Source organism: Lactuca saligna, chromosome 8, assembly GCF_052625555.1.
Source record: "Lactuca saligna cultivar CGN05327 chromosome 8, ASM5262555v1, whole genome shotgun sequence".
NCBI lineage: Eukaryota > Viridiplantae > Streptophyta > Magnoliopsida > Asterales > Asteraceae > Lactuca > Lactuca saligna.
The window spans coordinates 109593798-109607542 of NC_136424.1; the positions used below are offsets into that span (position 1 = coordinate 109593798).

General features: G+C 34.1%; 2 long non-coding RNA genes across 2 annotated transcripts; one reads left to right on the top strand and one right to left on the bottom strand.

Annotated features, from left to right (window-relative positions):
- Positions 1-1006: 1006 nt before the first annotated feature.
- Positions 1007-4417, bottom strand: LOC145010824 (uncharacterized). Its single transcript, XR_013663913.1, has 2 exons — positions 4286-4417; positions 1007-1647 (listed from the first exon to the last, which is right to left on the bottom strand). It is a non-coding gene; the product is annotated as an uncharacterized LOC145010824 (long non-coding RNA).
- Positions 4179-5192, top strand: LOC145010825 (uncharacterized). The gene is made up of 2 exons (XR_013663914.1): positions 4179-4493; positions 4576-5192. It is a non-coding gene; the product is annotated as an uncharacterized LOC145010825 (long non-coding RNA).
- The last annotated feature ends 8553 nt before the right edge of the window (positions 5193-13745 follow it).

A 13745-nucleotide genomic window follows, 5' to 3' on the forward strand; every position in this document is an offset into this window, starting at 1 on the left:
AGTAGATTAATTAAGCGTATTGGATTAAAAGAGCAAGAAGATTCCTAAGATCCAATATATCTATTTCTTGGTTTTATCTAATAAAAAATTGTCGAAAACTAATCTTTAACACCATTATCATCATCCTAGAAATATCTATTAATGTCTAGATTTTTAAAGAATTTGTTATTAAACCAAAACGTCCTCATTAGCAAACTATAGTAAGATGTACATATTTATTTTGATTAATATGCAACTTTTTCATGAATTATGTGTAATATATAAACATATTTTTTGTATAACTTAATAATATATTTGCTAGAAAATATAGTGCGCCTACTATGTAGTAATTATCACGCGGTTTACATATAAAAAACAAATATTACTAAATTTATTTGTAAATATTTATGTACCTATTATGATTTACATATTTATTTGATTAATATATAACTTTTTCATGAGTTATGTGTAATATATAAACATATTTTTTGTATAACTTCATATATTTGCTAGAAAATACAGTGCGCCTACTATGTAGTACTTATCACGCGGTTTACATATAAAAAGTATATATTACTAAATTTATTTGTAAATATTTATGTACCTATTGGTTTGATAATAGTTTTGGTGGAAGTTTATAATAATACACTAATCTTTCACGTGGGTATCCTCGGCAGTTTAGGTTGCATTTAGTTGCGAAAAAAATAGATAGTTTTCCAAAAAAAAAAAAAAAACTTCGTCTATTTTTTAAAATTTTCATGAAAAATGAAAATTTTTCGTCTTCTAAAATTATGAAAAAGTTTGAAATTTTTAGAAACTAATAATCAATTTTCTAATTTCAAATTTTTCTAAAATATAAACACATACCTATTTGCATATTATCTAACTTTATCTACCTCTTTCTTAACACTCTCAACCCACCACTCCCACATCCCCACACACAATTTTTTTTTTTTTGAACGGCAGACAAACTATTATTGAAACAAGAGAAACAACAGAAAGGTACAAGCGAGAAATTCGAGCCTAATTACAAAAAACAATCTAAAATAGGTTCCTCCAAGAATGCCAATTTAAAGAATTACAATTGGACCTAATTTTAATCCAATTAAAAGTAATTATGCTAATATCCAATTTAAAGAATTACAATTAGACCTAATTTTAATCCAATTAAAAGTACTTATGCTAATATCATCAGTCGTAAACATCATCGTCCACCACTTATTTTTGAAAATTCTAAAAATCCAAACTTTCCTCACCTTCCAAATCAACCAAAAAGAGTGGTGTAAACTAGAGATAACCTCAGGTCCTCAGCTTCCTCACCTTTTACTTCCAGTAGTTGATTTGAGAAGTCGTAAACATGATCGTCCACCTCTCACACACAAACCCACAACCTACCTCCACTCCTACAAACATATACACACACAGAAACCCACCTTTATCCCTACAACACACACCCACATCTACACTCACACCCATATTCATACTCATACCAACACCTACACTTACATATCCACTCAACTCCACTACCACAATTACCGACATATCATCACCACCACCACCACCACCAACGCCATCACTGCCATCATTGTAGTCGCCACATAATTGTCGTCGCCACCACCGCTGTCTGTCATCACAACCACTGTCGCTGACCCGCTATCTTCGTTGCCCCTACAACCACGTGTAAGAAAGAAAAAAAGTATTGATGATTAAAAATAATATTGGAAAATTGAAGAATTATAAATTTTATTAAAGTAATTTATTAAAAACATGATATTAAAAAATTATTTTGTAAACAATAACATATACACAAACGAATTTAGATTCAGATCCAAAAAAAAAAAGGAATCAAATTGAATCGAATATTAAATATAGGAGAGGTATAAGTGGAAATTCATTTTGATGTAAAATGTTTGATGAAAATGGCAGGTAGACACAATGTTTCATTTATTGAATAGGTATATTTTCTGAGTTAATTGGAAAAAAAAAATATACAACTTGGTTAGCAATGTCTTGGGAGATTTTGGAAAATTAGTAAATGTTTAGTCAATAAAATTGCAAGGACCATTCAACAAATATTCCTACAATCATTTAGTTGTGTCGGTGTTTATGTATATGTTTTTTTCGAAGTAAACATGGAAGTTTTATATATTTAAAAGGCTTCTTTTATTCTAGTTAAAATGTGTTTAGAGATGGGCTATTGTGGGTAGGGGTGTAAGTGAGCTGAGCTATTCGTAAGCTACTCGGGATTGATTTGTTAAAAGCTCGAATTATATGAGCCTGGGCCGAGCTCGAGCCTAAATATGAGGCTCGATTATTAAATAAGCACGAGCCGAGCTTCAGTTAATGGACTCGTGAGCTTAAACAAACTTAAACGAGCCTATATATATATATATATATATATATATATATATATATATATATATATATATATATATATATATATATATATACTAGTTTATAACCCGTGGAAACCAAGGTTACAAAATAAATTTAATTTTCATAGTAAAAATTCATAAATTATTTATCAATTACTTTAAATAAATCATTAATTATAAGGTATACCAAATTTTTAAAGTTATTATAACTTCAAATTTAACATATAATTAAAAAAAGTAAATTTAAATTTTAAAATGTTACTTAATATATCTCTTTAATATGTGGCATGATATTAATGAAAAATTATATTAGAGTGACACATGTTAAATGGAAATTAAAAACTATTCATTTATTATAATAGGGATATATATATATATATATATATATATATATATATATATATATATATATATATGTGTGTGTGTGTGTTTGTGTGTGTGTGTGTGTGGAGGCTCGTTTAGGTTCGATTAGACTCGCAAGCCCGCTAAATTGTTCATGAGCCGAGCTCGAGCTTCATTTTAAGATTCAGATCGAGCTCGAGCTTCCTCAAAATTATACGATCCGAGCTCGAGCTTGGTCAGACTCGGACTCGGCTCTGTTCGTTTACACCCCTAATTGTGGATGTATGGACTTTGAATTACCGTTGGACTATTAGTATTTTATTATATATTATTTATTTTTCTTAATTTCGATTTTAATCGTATAAAATTAGTTTTGAGAAGCTATCAAAACTTTATTTAGACACTTTCATATCAATCTTATTTAAAGGAGTCAAATATGATTTGTGATTTGTTAGTACTCTATAACAACGATCACAAGATAGCATATCAAAACTCTTTCAAATTTCATGAATGCATACGGTAGATTCATCATAAATCAAGTTCTAGTGCAAGATAGTTGTACCTCTCTTGATTAAACTCTAATTTCTTTTTCTTTTTGTATGTTTTCTATTTATGTTTTATTGATAGTATTTCAATTCGTTTTCTAAAAGTATATATAATTATATTATTGTATTACACGATTTTTAACAAGGTGTCCTCCCACTACCAAGGTTGGTGGAAGAGTGTTAAAAAGCATCTCGTTCCCCAGCTTCACCTCATCTGATAATCGGTCGCAACCTCATAAATTTTATGAAAACAAGAACAACAACAAAAAAGTAATAAATCCAAACCAATAACATAAAAACTTTAACGAAACCAAAAAGATATAATCCTTATGAGATTCGAACTTATTCCTGAGTTATTATGAGTTTTTACCATTTTCTTTGTCTATAAGAATTTTTTATTGGATGTATTGTTTCCTGAAAGAGGCCCTACATGTTTTTAAGACCCATGTAAGTAAAAGGTACATTTTTAAAGTTTCAGACGATCCATAATTTTTAAAAAAAAATATAGATGAGCATGAAATTAGCACCTCGTAGCTCAAATTTTCAAAATAACTAAAAGAAAAACAATCCACTAAACTTTAACTAGATTTTCTATTGTAATGGTAACTACTTTAATATATAACGGTCAAAATGATAAACAAAAAAAATTGTCAAACTTTGATGTCTTAACTCTTAAGTGTATTTATCTAGAAATATTTATATTTATTATTATATTCCTGTTACCTGTTATTATTCTACTTGCTTTTATCTTCTAATTCCTATTCTTGGGTATTTTCGCACCAAATTTAGGTACCAAAAAGGATTCAAATTCACCGAATCAAAGTTCTTATTTGGGTTCGTAATGGATTCAAACCGATAACCCAAATTTTGTCTGTTGCTTGATTTTGGATTTATTTAGGAAAATCTAACGTCCATTCATTCAAACTGAATCCAATCCAAACAAATCAAAGCTCCAGCAAATACATAGCAAAATGCATTTGAAAGATTTTGCACTCAAAAAATCCAAATAAAAAGTTTAACAGCATAAATAGTAACAAAGCTTACTTAAAGCGAATTATCAAAATCCAAGATTTAAAGATGGGCTATCATGCAAAATGGATGTGAAAAATGAGAGAAATAAAGTAACGAGGCTCAGATATGTTAATAATCAGAGCAAAGAGGTACAAACCGCCATGGCTGCAAACATCTCGGCTGCTTCAATGGTGGAAAAAAATCCATCACAAGCCTCCAGAAATTACCCCGCCAAGATACGGTAAGTCTCAAACTTCGTCCGATTTACTCAGACAACGAAAATTTCTTCATCATCGCCTCTGATTTAGGGTTTCGATGTTTAGGGTTGAATGTAGTTTCTTGCTTTTGATTGTTCGAAGAACATGATCAAAAGGACACTGATATATTTTATCAGTTTAAGAAAAGAAAAAAGAAGCACGAAGAAACAGACATTGATCCAAACCACAGAAACTGTAGATCAAGCGTATGATATCTGTAATCCACTCTGTATTTATATAGGGAAAATGCTTTGAGGATCGAAAAGGGCTGTTGATAATAGGGGGAAATCGAAGATCATGGGCTACAGAAGAGGGTAACCACCCTTAGAAACATCCCTTCCTTCTGATGCCTTGTTTCTTTGTTGTCTGAGTTGTTCGTTTCAACCCAAACCCTAGTTTTTGGCGGAGCTTTGCTTTTTATAGCAGATCATTTTCTATTTCTCATTTAAATTTACTGTTTTGACCTTCTACTTGTTTTTGTGAGGAATTACCGATTTTAATTTTAGGTACAGGATACTGAAATTGAAAATTATGTCAACAAGGGATCAGATCAAACGGCTTTTATGATGAATTTATCAAATTTATCAATGTGTTATTATGTAAAAATAATTAAAATTATCAAATTTATCAATGTGTTATTATGTAAAAACAAAACATCGGAAAAAAAGACTATTGTAAGACTAGGGGAAGGTTTTATGAAACTCACCATATACGTGGGAGTTCTATTATTCGTAGGGTGTGTTTGGCTTAGCTTTTTTAAGTCAAAAGTCCTTTTTGTAAAAGAAAAAAAAACAAAAAAATGTTTGGCAAGCTAGTAATTTTTGGAGTTTTAATACAAAGAAAAGCAACTTTTTGGAAAAGTCAGGATTTCCTAACTTTTTGTAACTTTTTGGAAAAGAACTTTTAAGTTTTTAAAAGCTAAACCAAACATGCCCATAATATATAGAAAAGGATTTACAAGATTAAAAGGGATAATCAAAATAACAATAATCTACATGTTAGCTTGGATAAGTTAGAAAGGTCATGGCCATCTCAAATATTACATGTTTTTTTATGTTTGAAACATAGTTTGAAAAAAAAAAAAAAACTGAAAACTCTAAATTGTTAAATATATTTAAGAAAAAAGATAGAAAAATTACCAATTGAGCTTCAATGAAAATTTTCAAAAAGATCAGATTTTGAGAAACGAGGTGTGAGTTTGGGAAAAAGAAAACACAAAAACTTATTTTATGACTTACATAATGGTGATCAAGTGAGCTTGAAAAAAAAAACACAAACACACAAAAACTTAATTTATGACTTACATATCTTTGGTGATCAAGTGAGTTTGGGAAGAACAAAAAGAACAAAAACGTATTTTATGACTTCCATACCGGTGATTGCTAAATATCTAGTTCAAAATTCATAATTCTTGGTTTTGAACTTGATGTCCATATTGCTTTTCTTAATAAACATGGGTTATTCATTTATACTTGTTAACCGAAAGTGGTCAAATGTATGATTCCTTTTTAATAGGGCACCAAACATACACATTTCCGAAAAGTAGTAACTTTTACATTTTTAATACAAACTAGGAAGAACCCCGCTTTGTGGGGTTAGATGCACCAAAGCTTTCCCCTTTTTTCACATTTCTAGATACTGAATGTGGACCTAAAATGTGGACCTAAAATGACAATGAATTTTCCCCTTTTGAATAGTTCATTACCATAATAATAACAATAAACTTTAGAATACTAAACAAATTTGTTTTTTAAAAAAATCTGAAACTAAAATATTGCATTGTACTTCTCAAATGGTCAAATTAAGGCATCCTACTTTGATCTTAAGGAATAGAGAGGTTTATAGTTGGTTTTCTCAACATTTGGACAATTTTACCCTTCCCACCAGCTCATCAATAAAAAAAGGTTGATCGCCATTGAGTTTATCGAACACCCTGATACCATAATTACAAACTATAAATAATTAATATATTTATATAATCTTGAATGAAAATAATATTTTAAAAAATTCATAACTTCAATATAAATTAGTTTTTTTTTCAATTTTTTTATTAATCATAAGTCTATTTTAGATTTTCTGGCAATTAAAATTTTTTCTTTTTTGAGTAAACAAATTTTTTAAGTGATAAAAAGACTTTTTTTTTTGAGTATTTGGAATACAAATAGGACACCTAGTAATTTCACATACCAGATTATCCATCCAGGCCAGTGCTTCGACTCCTAGAGTCATTGTGTCTTCCATAATACTCCTCCACCCGTTGTCAATAAACCACCAACTTATTGATTATAGCATTCATCACCAATTGAATCAGACCACCATCTTCATCAACCTGAACCATAGATAAAGTTCATAAAACACACAAAAAAAAAATAAATAAATAAATAAAAAATAAAAAAAGATTAGCAGATAAAAATAACCCCCCACCATTCATGATAAAGTTATCTACATATCATTCACAAACTGACGCACTATGATGAAGTATTGAAAAAGAAATTACTTCATTTAACCATGTCTAAATGATGGACTGTGGAGGGTAAAATGGTCATAAATTATCGAATTTTTGATTTGCGTAATTACTTGCATACCTAAAGTCTTATACGTTAATCATTTCATCTACTCGGTCTCACATTAGGAGAAACCCCATTAATAAACAATATGTGAAGGACATGCATTCCAAGAATTAAGAGTAGATGAACATGGGGAGTTAAGGGACCAAATACAAATTGTTACGTGAATGGTATGACAATCTGTAGGATAGAAAAACGCTGAAATTGTCAAAATATATTGAAAACAGTAAGAGAAAGTGTAAAAGGCGATTAAAATATTCATTTTTATTTACATATTCATTCTTCGAGAGTGCCTTTTGAGAGTCACTTTTGATAGCTATAACCCTTGAACCAACGTTCAATCCAGTGGTAGGAAACATATCTATAGCAGTGAGGTAAACCCCCTCTGTTAACCACTATTGATGGCAATATATTGTTGATAAAAATTAACACAATCTATCTTTTGTTTTCCGTAGCATCTTTTCAATATCATTAAAAAAATAGACATTCTCAAAAAGAATTTATAAAAAAAAAAAAAGATATGATTTTGAAAATTTGAATGAAAGTTAAAAAAATCCACCTGTTTTCTGTATTCATGACACCAAAATTACAAATCATCAGACGTAAATATTTCTGCAACTGAGATGCTTCAGGAAAGTACTTCATATCTTGAATTGCAATCTCCCTTACTCGAGCTTCTATGGCCATGGCTGCATGAACAGGTGAGCACATGAAAAAAATGTCGAGATTCTTGATACCTTTTTGGGGAAATAGTATAAAAACTAAGAATTTATAAAAACTAAACATTTAAGAACAAAGAGCAGCAAGATTCCAACCGATGTGATTACCTTGTCTGTGGTTTGTGGGACAATAACAGTCAAAAATGGAAAACTGTTGGATTAATGTCTAAGTCAGTAACCATATTTGGTATATACTTGACCCGAGTGTGCATGGTCCTTTTGGGTTGCCTTCACCAAAGCAACTTGACAAGGTAATTTGATATGAGAGAGGAGATATTATGATTTATTAATATATTATAAGAACAATATATTAAAGGAGAAATCATATTTATTTAATTAGTATTAGTCATAAATTAATTAGGAATTAATTTGGTGACTAAAAGAGATTAATTAAATAAAGGGGTATAAACTGTCAAATGTGTGATAATTGAGTTTTGGGCTAGGAAACCTAATGGACTAAGGGGGGACGAAATTATGATGAAGGATCATCATATTTTCGTCCAAGGCCTCATTCCATAAGGTTTCTTGGGTTGCTTGGTGGCTAAGCTGTCCATTAGGGTTTAGACTAAAACCCTAGCACCCTATAGTATAAATACATGCCCTATGCTTCAATTTGTGGCCACTTGATTCCAAGGGAACCCTAGGGGCGAAATTAGCATCATTCCCTTCTCTCTCTTAGTTGCCTTCTTGCTTCAAGGTGTTTGCGAGCCATTAGAGGCACTACAATTGTGGTGCTTGCTTTCAAGAGTTCAAGAGAGTTCAAGAGATCAAGGAAACTAGTTGTTATTGCTATATAACAACAAAGGTATGTCTACTACACTTCTATGTAATTTTCGAAAATTATAGAAGCATGCCAGGGTTTATTTTGTGTTCATAAAGTTGTATGTCTTATAGTGAAAACATAGATCCAACTAGGGTTGCATGCACACATAGGATTGTTTGTATTAAACCTATCAGTGGTATCAGAGCCAATGGTTTTTTGTTTTCAATTGGATTTGATACATATTATGAATTTGACAAATTAGGGTTTATGGCAAGTAAACCCTAAGGCTTGGTGATTTTTGCAAATTAGGGTTGCAAAACCCTAGTTGGCGATTTTTTGATAGGGTTCTTAAAACCTTTTTGCCTAGCCTCCAAATTTCGAAATTAGGGTTAAGAAACCCTAGGGACTTCGAAAATCCCTTGCCCCCAAGATAAGATCCCAAGATTTTAGGGATTTGGATATTGCTATCTTTGTGATTATCAATTTAATTGTTTAAACTAGATAATTGAAGATCTTGTATTATCCTTTCCATATATTTAAAAATCTAGGGGACAAAAGGATTAAATAAATTAATAGTTTGATTTTATGATAAACCTTAAAGATTTAATAGTTCAAATTAATTGCTTGATTTTGATAATTATTAAATCAAAGTATTTTTGGTGTTTAAAATTTTATATTAAATAGCCTTAATTTTCGAAAATTTTAATACACATTAAGATACTAGTATTTTGAAATGCTTTAAAATACACCCTTATACAATTATGATATTATAAGATTAATTATTATATATGTATAAGAATAAGCTAGTCTTATCGCTAGTAGGCCTCATTCACGAAGCCGGTCTATAAGGTGGGTATAAGGTTGCTGCCTATAAAATGGCGCTTAATGGATGTACACTCACATCTACCGCTTGCTTGACTGGTGGAGGGTCGTTAGCCGAACGGATAGGATAGGGCACTTAATTCCTCATTAAAAGTATAATGGAAATATTAAAGTAACTACATTGTTTTACAAATTCCCACTCTTAGTTACTTTAGGGTAAAATGTGAAAATGATGCTAATCCATGGAATTACACTTCGCACCCTTGTCAAACATTGATGGAGCGCGTGTGGTTAACCAGCACATCAATTTGGGGATGACATTGGTAGCGAAGGGTGACTCGATGGTTGTCATAGATCAATGGAGCGTGTGTGGTTCACCAGCACATTGATTAGGTGATAAAGACATTGAGTGCACCACGTTGATTCGCATGGTTATTCACAAATTTGTTTGCGATCCTCGGCATCCCAGTCGCAAATTTGAAATGCATATCGAGATTTAAACATGCCATTGAAAAGTTCAATGAATCTCAAAGATCTAGGAGTTTTCAATACATTTAAAACCTAAATTGCTTTTCGTTTTTCATGGTGAGAATTAGTGAATCGTCATTCACTTACCTTTAAATTATTTACTTTTAGAGTACGACATCCCTTTCTAAGTTGTAAATAATGTTGTTGGATCCTAGCCCTAATTACTCATTTGGGTGTTTAATTAGGGATTCATTTCTGATCAAACTTTGTTCCTTTCCTTTTCAGATGTCTGCAAACAACAACAACAACAACACTTCTGGGTCATTCTCGTTGATGAACTTGTGTCAGAAAGTGACATTTCATGGTTCAAACTTCAACGAGTGGATGAGGTATATCCGCATGATCACACGCTACGAGGACAAAGAATATGTCCTCGATGAAAAGCTTGAGAAGATCATCCCAGATGTTGCTACTCCTGAGGAATTGGCCGCCTTTGAGGCCCACGAGCGTGATGCCACGAAAGTTCACTGCATCATGCTAGCCACCATGAACCTCGAACTCCAAAAGTCCTATGAGGACATGTATCCATATGAAATGCATCAGGATTTGCTGGACAGGTATCACCAGAGCGTGAGGCAAGAGCGCTATGAGATCATTACTAGCATGATCACCGCTAAGATGGGGAGTGGAGAATCCCTAACCTCTCATTTGCAGAAAATGCAGAGGTATGTTGATCGTCTTCTCAAACTTAATGTTAAGTTTGATGAGGATTTGGCTATCGACATAATCCTCCACTCCTTGCCCTCCTGCTACAATCAGTTTAGGATGACCTACCATATGAACAAAGAGGAGGTCTCCTTGAGCAAGCTCCAAGGACTCTTGAGGACTGCTGAGAGAAACCTCAAAGACAAATCCGTTGCACCGTCACCTGCTGTGGCCGCTCCTGTGATGGCGATAGGTCAAGGAAAGGGTAAAAAGAGGAAGACTCCATGTAAGAGCCACCATAAGGGGAAACCCCGTGATGGTTCGTCATCAAGTGGGACCAAAACAGGCCCCGTTAAACCCTCTTCCGATCCTAAAGAAGCAGAGTGCTTCTATTGCCACCAAAAGGGCCACTGGAAGCGAAGCTGCCCACAATATCTGCAGGACATAAGAGATGGGAAGATCAAGCCCACATTTGCAGGTATGTATTCTATTAAATCTAATAACTCATCATTTGCTACTTCATGGGTTCTTGATACAGGATGTGGTTACCACATTTGTTCTGAATTGCAGGGCCTAAAAAGAAGTAGGGAGATGGAGCATGGGAAGATGAACCTGATTATGGGAAACAGAAGATCGTCGCCTGTGACCAAAGTCGGTGTTTATTCTTTAGTGTTAAGTAATGGCTTAGGAATAGATTTAGAGAATTGCTGTTATTCGCCAGATATGGCAAGAAACATTATTTCTTTTCACGGGTTGTTTAGACAAGGTTTCAGATATTCTTTTGATAATAGTAACGGTTCTATTAATGTTTATTTGAATGGTGTCTTTTATTTCAATGCATTACCTTGTAATGGGATTTATGAATCAGTGATGATTGTTGATAATTTTGGAAATAATGTTTTGAATATAGATTCGTCTACTAGTCTAGACAAAGCATGCTTGTGGCATTGTCGCCTTGGCCATGTCAATAAGAAACGCATAGCCCAACTCCAAAAGGATGGAGTGTTGGAGTCATTCGACCTTAGGGACGATGACACGTGTGAGTCTTGTTTACTTGGGAAGATGACCAAGTCACCCTTTACCGGCACTTGTGAAAGGGGTGAGGGTTTATTGGATCTCATACACACCGATGTGTGTGGGCCCTTTAGATCCACCACAAGGGATGCTTGCCGCTTCTACTTGACTTTTACAGATGATTATAGCAGATATGGATATATCTACTTGATCAAGCAAAAGTCGGAAACCTTTGAAAAGTTCAAAGAGTTTAAGAATGAAGTGGAGAATCAGCTGGGCAGGAAAATCAAGATGCTTCGGTCAGACCGAGGAGGAGAGTACCTAAGTCTTGAGTTTCACGACTATCTAAAAGAATGTGGAATCGTTTCACAATTGACGCCTCCGAGAACGCTACAATTGAATGGTGTAGCTGAGAGACGTAATCGGACCTTGTTGGACATGGTTCGTTCTATGATGAGTCGGACTTCGTTACCAATAGCTTTATGGGGGTATGCCTTAGAGACTGCCTCCCGTATACTTAACTTAGTTCCCACTAAGAAGGTTTCCAAGACTCCTCACGAGATGTGGACAGGGAAGGCTCCCTCGTTGGCACATATCAAGGTTTGGGGTTGTGAGGCTTTCGTAAGACGAGAGACTCACGACAAACTAGAACCTCGTAGTGAAAAGTGTTATTTCATCGGCTATCCACAGAAGTCTTTTGGCTACCTTTTCTATAGACCGAGTGACAATGTTGTCTTCGTTGCTAGAAGAGGAGTTTTCCGAGAAAAGGAATTGATAGGCCAAGAAGACAGTGGGAGGCAAATTGAACTTGAAGAAATTCAAGATCAAAGCGATGAAGGAACCTCTGACACTGGCACTCAACTTGAGGAGGAAACTCCTGTTGAACCTGTTGACATGTCCTTACCTCTTCGACGTTCCTCTAGGGCTAGTGTTCCACCCCAGTTTTATGGTTTTCATATTACTACTAAAGGGGATACATTTATTAGTGATAGTACACTAGTAAATTTGGATGAACCTAGCAGCTATAAGGAAGCCATGGCAGGCCCAGAGTCTGCAAAATGGAAAGAGGCTATGGACAGCGAGATTCAGTCCATGTACGACAACCAAGTTTGGAATTTGGTTGATAATGTACCGGGTCGTAAGACAGTCAGATGCAAGTGGATCTTCAAGAAGAAGACGGACATGGATGGGAAAGTGCATACTTATAAAGCGTGATTGGTTGCGAAGGGTTTTACTCAAACTCCCGGAGTTGACTATGATAAGACCTTCTCACCAGTTGCGAAGATAAAGTCTATTAGGGTGATGCTTGCCATAGTTGCGTTTCATGATTATGAAATATGGCAGATGGACGTGAAGACCGCTTTCCTTAATGGAAAGTTGGCTGAGGATGTCTACATGAATCAGCCAGAGGGTTTTGTCGATGTGAAGCATCCGAATAGAGTATGCAAGCTTGAGAAATCTATTTATGGATTGAAACAAGCATCTCGCAGATGGAATCTTTGTTTTGATGAGAAGGTTAAAGAGTTTGGCTTTCTGCGAAGCGAAGATGAATCTTGTGTGTATGTCAAAGCCAGTGGGAGTATAATAAGCTTCCTCGTATTGTATGTCGACGATATATTACTCATAGGAAACGATGTCCCAACCTTGCAGGAGGTCAAGTCCTGGCTTGGGAAATGTTTCGCTATGAAGGACCTCGGAGAAGCTGCTTATATTCTGGGAATAAGAATAGTAAGAAACAGGGAAAAGAGACTGATAGGACTCAGTCAGGATACATACTTGGAAAAGGTGCTAAAGCGTTTTAGTATGGAAAATTCCAAGAAAGGGGAGTTGCCAATCCAAAGCAATACCAAGCTGAGTAAGACTCAGAGCCCGAGTACAGAGACAGAGATAGCTGATATGAGCCGAGTACCTTACGCTTCCGCAGTAGGCTCTATCATGTACGCTATGACTTGTACTCGCCCTGATGTGGCCTTCGCTTTAAGCATGGTCAGCAGATATCAGGGGAATCCTGGTAGAGCACATTGGATTGCAGTTAAGAATATTCTTAAGTACCTTCGGAGGACCAAGGAATGGTTTCTAGTCCTCGGTGGGAGTGATAACTTAAGGGTACGAGGGTACAGTGATGCTAGTTTTCAGACGGATCGGGATAACTTCCGATCGCAGTCGGGTTGGGTCTTT